Raw genomic sequence first — 5,557 nt, 5'->3', positions numbered from 1 at the left:
GGAACACCGCCGCCAAGGCTTGAGGATGATGATCGTCATCGATATCATCTAGAACTACATATGCGTGTGGCTGTTGAACCATATATATGGTAGTATGACTACCTAGTAGACTTATCAACTATGATCTATCCATGCATGTTGACTATATATGAGTACCTACATAATGTTTATGAGATGGTGCGGTTATATTAAATCTGGTATTGTGGTTAATGTTTGAGAGATGCCTGGTTCTGTGAACTTAGTTTATTTGCACTGGACTTGTCTTGATTTCCATCCATGAATATTGCATCTGACTTTTATTTATTTATTTAATTTCTATTTAGTTAGTTGTAGCGTGGGGAGCAAACAGGCCGCTACTACTACGTTATAGTAGTAGCGCCTGGTAAAACAAGAGCGCTACTACTACTTAGAAAGTAGTAGCGTTCGTAAAGAAAGAGGCGCTAGTACTAAGTATTTTAACTGTAGTGCTGATTTAGAAACGCGCTATTGCTAAAAAATAGCTGCAGTGTCGTAGCAGTAGCGCGGGAACCTACGCTACAGGTAGCTAAAAAACTAGTGCTACTGGTGAGGTTTTCCCTAGTAGTGGCTGCTACCCCGGATCCAGCACCCTCCGCCCCAGATCAAGCAGAGCATAGCTAGGCTGCCGCCACGGCCGCCCCTAGGAAACAGCCAGCTGCCATGCCGCCGCGCTCATGGAGACCGCCATGGGCCAGATCGGCGCCGCTTCCATAGATCGGGGCCTCATCCTCGAGATCGGGGATCCCGCGCATCCCTAGCCCGAAGTGAGAGGGTGATACCTTCGCCACCACCATCGCATGCACGGGCTTAGCCCGCTGCCGACCACCGGCGGCGGCGGAGGGGAGAGCGGGAAGGAGGGGGGGGGGGGCAGCAGCGTAGGGTTGGGTCCCCTCGGTCGCCCACGCGGGGGGTGACGGAGGGGGGGGGGGGGGGGGGAGGACCGGGAAAACTCATTTGTGACATGATTATTCTCTTTACAAAATAATAGATTTTGATCCTAGGTAGACATGGAGTACATCCACGTCTTGGACCAGCAAAGGTACGAAACCATTTTACCTCTGTATTTATTTCATTCAAACACATGCACCAGATACAACCATTATTTGTGTAGATCTTTCCTTGCACTAATATCTCCTCAAGTTGATTAAAAATGAATTTTCTCAGCAACCATGACTAACAATTTCTACACCACCACTGATCCTGTTCCTTCTATAAATACTCATGGTTCAATCAACATATCTTATCATCGGCAGAAAATAATGGAAGAAAAAAAGTTATATGAACCAGACATGATGTGTGCTCTCTCCATGCTTCGGAGTCATTGAGGTTTCGAACTTATTTATTATACACTTACAGTGTTAACCAAAACAATGCAAGACAAAAATAATGAGAAAAGAGATGTCAGTTTGAGAATATGAGATGTCGGGAAAAGAACACTTGGTGTCAAGTCAAGATTCTGTACTGAACATTGTGATGTCCTGAACCGCTATACCTCCAATAACCACAGGCAGCCAAGGGCTGAGGCTATGGGCTCCGATCTTACTTGTCAGGCCAGCATGGGCTTCTCTTGATTCGCGTCGGTCTTGGGCTTCTCTCTTGCTTCTGGCCCACGTCGTCCTCAGCCCTTGAATTTTCATTTCCCGCCTTGGAGTGCAGAGGAACAGAGTCGCTGACACTATGGGCTCCAACCTGCTGTGGGCGCTTGCCAGCTTCGCAGCCACAACTTCCTTCTCACAGTCACCTTCTTCATGAAGCTCTGAGTGGCCCACGATGATGTTGAAGGCGCCTGCCTCATCCACGCGAAGCTTACCATACAGGCTGTAGTGGTTTAGACCCGCGTTGAGGATGACAAAGAAAATGCCCGGTGACCCTAGGCAGCTGCTCCGGCTTCGCCAATGAGATATTTTGTAGGCTCCTTGGCATTGCCAAGGTCATCCTTGTTGTGCAGTATCCTGAAACCGAGCATGTGCAACATTGACTGCCATGACATGCACATGTGAGCCATGGAACGACACGACAAGGGCATGCCAAGTTGGCGTTGCTGTCATGGTGTCACGGCATCACGGCATGCATCGTCCTCACATGAGCAGTTCAGCACCTGGTGTGCGTTGTCACCTTTTTAGGTGTAATAATACTAGTTTGCCTCACTACCTTCTGAGGAAAACTAACTAGTTTGCTCATGCGTCCATAGGTGCAGCTAGGTGAGTCAATTAGACGTATGCTAATTAAACTCATACTCCCTCTGTAAACTAATATAAGAGCGTTTAGATCACTAAAGATCTAAACGCTCTTATATTAGTTTACAGAGGGAGTATTTGTTTGTACCATCTTCTTAAAAAAATGAAAATTTGCAATTGAACTCGGTTCTTTCTGGTGGAATCTGTCCACCCGGTTGAACTTCTGGACTGGTGTTAATTTCGGTGTTGTTTCTTAAACGGTATGGCATATCCTGATATCCATCATGTCTTCATCAATCTCAATATCTGTTTGCTCTATTTTCTTTTATGTTGGCAGCTCTACTTTTCAAAAATGCTCATAATTAAGGGCGGGGTGTATATGTATGTGCATTATTGAGGATGAGTGTGCATACATATATGTGAGCATCTATATCTACTTTTGTTTCTGAAAAAATGATATGTGTGTGCTCAGATTTTTTAGTCTTCCTAAAGTATTACCAAACTATTTTCGCATGCATCTTCTTTGTTTGTTTCGCCTGTTCAAGAATATGCAAAGCTCCATGCCCATCCTCTAGCACTCTATTTAACGCTAGACATGGTAAGCCATACAGAAGATCACACTCTAAAATAAAATAAAAATGAAAATACAACGGCTGTCTGTGCAGTTCAAATGGAATAAGGAAATGATGCAGACGATGTACTGCAGTTACCTCCTCACATCAGAATTCTCAGATTTCAGTTTATATATTCATTCAATTTTAATTTAATATATCTTTTATATACATTACGCCCGCATGATTATGGGGCATCAACTTCCATCGATCTTATGGCCCCAGTCGATCTATACTACCCGTTTACTCGAGGGTGTCTGGCTCCCTGAGACCCCGGCACAAGTAGTATCATCAGGGCCGAGCCGGCAAAATCGGAGGCCCTGTGCGAAACTCTAAAATGGGCCTTATCTCAATAAGGAAAACACTACATAAACATAACTATAATAATATAAAGTTCATAATATCTTAGATAACAACAGGAAAATATAAAAATTGTACCTATTATTGATTGTATGGTCTTGAGTCTTCACTTAAACAACATCATTCTTTTAGTGTTCTTTGTAATAAAATCCTCAATAATATCCTCATAACCAATCTTGTCCAATAGATTACTCTCCAGTGCTATTGTGGCCAAATCAGTGAGCCTTTGTTGGGTCATGGTAGTGCACATATAGGACTTCAATAGCTTCAATTTAGAAAAGCTCCGTTCTGCCGAAGCAACAGTCACAGGGATAGTCAACAGAACTCTATATGCAATACATGCATTGGGGAAATGATCATGCCGCTTCAAAAACTTTAGAATTTCAACTGGCCCAATATTTTCCTTTGGCATGAAATTTTGAAGAAACATCAACTCCGCATAAAGTTCATTAGCATCAATGTCAGACTTCCCATCCTTTTTAAGAGCAACCTCAAGATTGTCACAAGAAGTTTTCAAGCTATTCTTATCCGATGATTGCAATGTTTCAGAGGTAAACAAGAAACCAAATATTTTTTGGTAACCCTGATATTGGTCAAATCTGCTTGTAAGTGAGAGAATTGCTTGATCAACAATACGTAAAAAATAGTTGACTCTGAATGATTCCTCTGCAGACTATGTGGCAACATTTGCATCATCTGGGTTCTCATCAAAATGTCTCTTTCTTTTAATTTCTTGTCTTTTACGAAATGTTGTACCAATATCCATCTCAAGTGCAATTACTTTGGCAATCTCCAATGCTTCTAAAAAACCAGTGTCCCTGTAACCCTTGAAGAAAGAAAGCAATCCTTGCACTTTCTCAATAGCAACATCAATAAGCATATCCTTTGCTTGCAAGTGTTTGCTTACTAAATTAACAGCATACAATACCTCATACCAAATGACTATCGCCACTATAATTTCATGTTCTCCAAGTTCATTATTTGCCAAACTTTTAGCCTCACTGCTCGTTTTTGTATCATTATCAGTCTCAGATACCTGAAATGAAAATAAAGAAAATATATGTTATAGTTTGAGAAAACTAAAGAATTACATCATAACAATATGAAAATATTGGGTACTTGAAGTAGGGCCTCCCGAATGTCTTCAGATTGAAGTCGAATAGCTTTAACACTGTCAACACGACTCTCCCAGCGTGTAGCTGACACTGACTTGGGAGTTAATCCTGTTATGTTATTTTTCAGAATCTGCCATTTCTTAGTAGAATTAGCAAAAGTCGTATATATGCGCTGGATGATTCCAAAGAAGTCTTTAGCTTTACCGCAAGTCTTAGCCATATCACAAAGTGTCAAATTAAGGCTATGACAACCACAAGCAGAATAGAATGCTCTAGGATTTACATTCAAAAGTCTCCTTTGGACACCTTGCTGGTTTCCTTTCATATTTGACCCGTTATCATATCCTTGTCCTCTCACATCAACTATGTCAAGATCAAGAAGCTTTAGTTCATTCTCTAGCACTTCAAAAAGCCCTTGCCCAGTCGTATCATTTACATCTAAAAATCCTAGAAAGGATTCTTCTATGCAAACATGACTAGAAGATGAATCAACATATCTTATGATTATAGACATTTGTTCTTGATAGCTTGCATCTGGGGTACAATCAAGTATGAAAGAGAAGTACTTTGCACTCTTTATTTTCTTAACAATCTCATACCTAATAGCAGAAGCAAGCAAGTGTATCAACTCATTCTGAATCTTAAAATCAAGATAATGAGTATGAGTCTCTTCATTTGTAATACTGTATCATCGTCTCAATGAGTAAAACTAAAAAACGAGGCTGTTAAAACAGAAAACTTGGGCCATGGGCCAATCGAGATGAACATGGATCTTGAGCTGCGACGCGAAGAAAAAAACTTAGGCATCGAGGCGGGAGGCCGGAGCGTATCTTGTCAGCGATGGCAGCACCGATGCAGGTCCCTGGCCGTGCATGGAGGCCTACCGCCTCCAAGGTGGTTCGTGCTAAAATCGAGCAGCTGACCTGATGGTGTGGGTGGCGCTTGACAATGCACGGCATGGACAGCTCACCTATCCGTTGTCGTGGGAGGCCTCCGTTCAAGGAATAAATTCGACACATGTGTATTATAATGACATGGAGTTCTAGAAAGGAACGGAAATGGATATGACGCACTCACTAGTGATGAACCTGGTCATACTAGAAAACGAAGTCCCCATGGATTTAGTCTTAGTCGTTATATAAGAGTGTCAAGCAAGTAAGCACCTCTGCCACAAGTCCACCACTGTTCTTTCACTCGGCAGCCTCATCGGTGGCGGCGGCCGTCCAATCTATTTATATATAAATTATCTGCTATACGAATAGTGGTTTGGCAAATT

At 42.2% G+C, this 5,557-nt stretch overlaps 1 pseudogene; it reads right to left on the bottom strand.

The window, feature by feature from the left end:
* Positions 1-3,272: 3,272 nt before the first annotated feature.
* Positions 3,273-5,240, bottom strand: LOC109776109 (uncharacterized; annotated as a pseudogene).
* Positions 5,241-5,557: the final 317 nt, after the last annotated feature.

Source organism: Aegilops tauschii, chromosome 7 (genome assembly GCF_002575655.3).
Source record: "Aegilops tauschii subsp. strangulata cultivar AL8/78 chromosome 7, Aet v6.0, whole genome shotgun sequence".
Lineage (NCBI taxonomy): Eukaryota > Viridiplantae > Streptophyta > Magnoliopsida > Poales > Poaceae > Aegilops > Aegilops tauschii.
The sequence above is the reverse complement of the archived record's forward strand: the minus strand, read 5'-3'. Positions and strand labels throughout refer to the sequence as shown.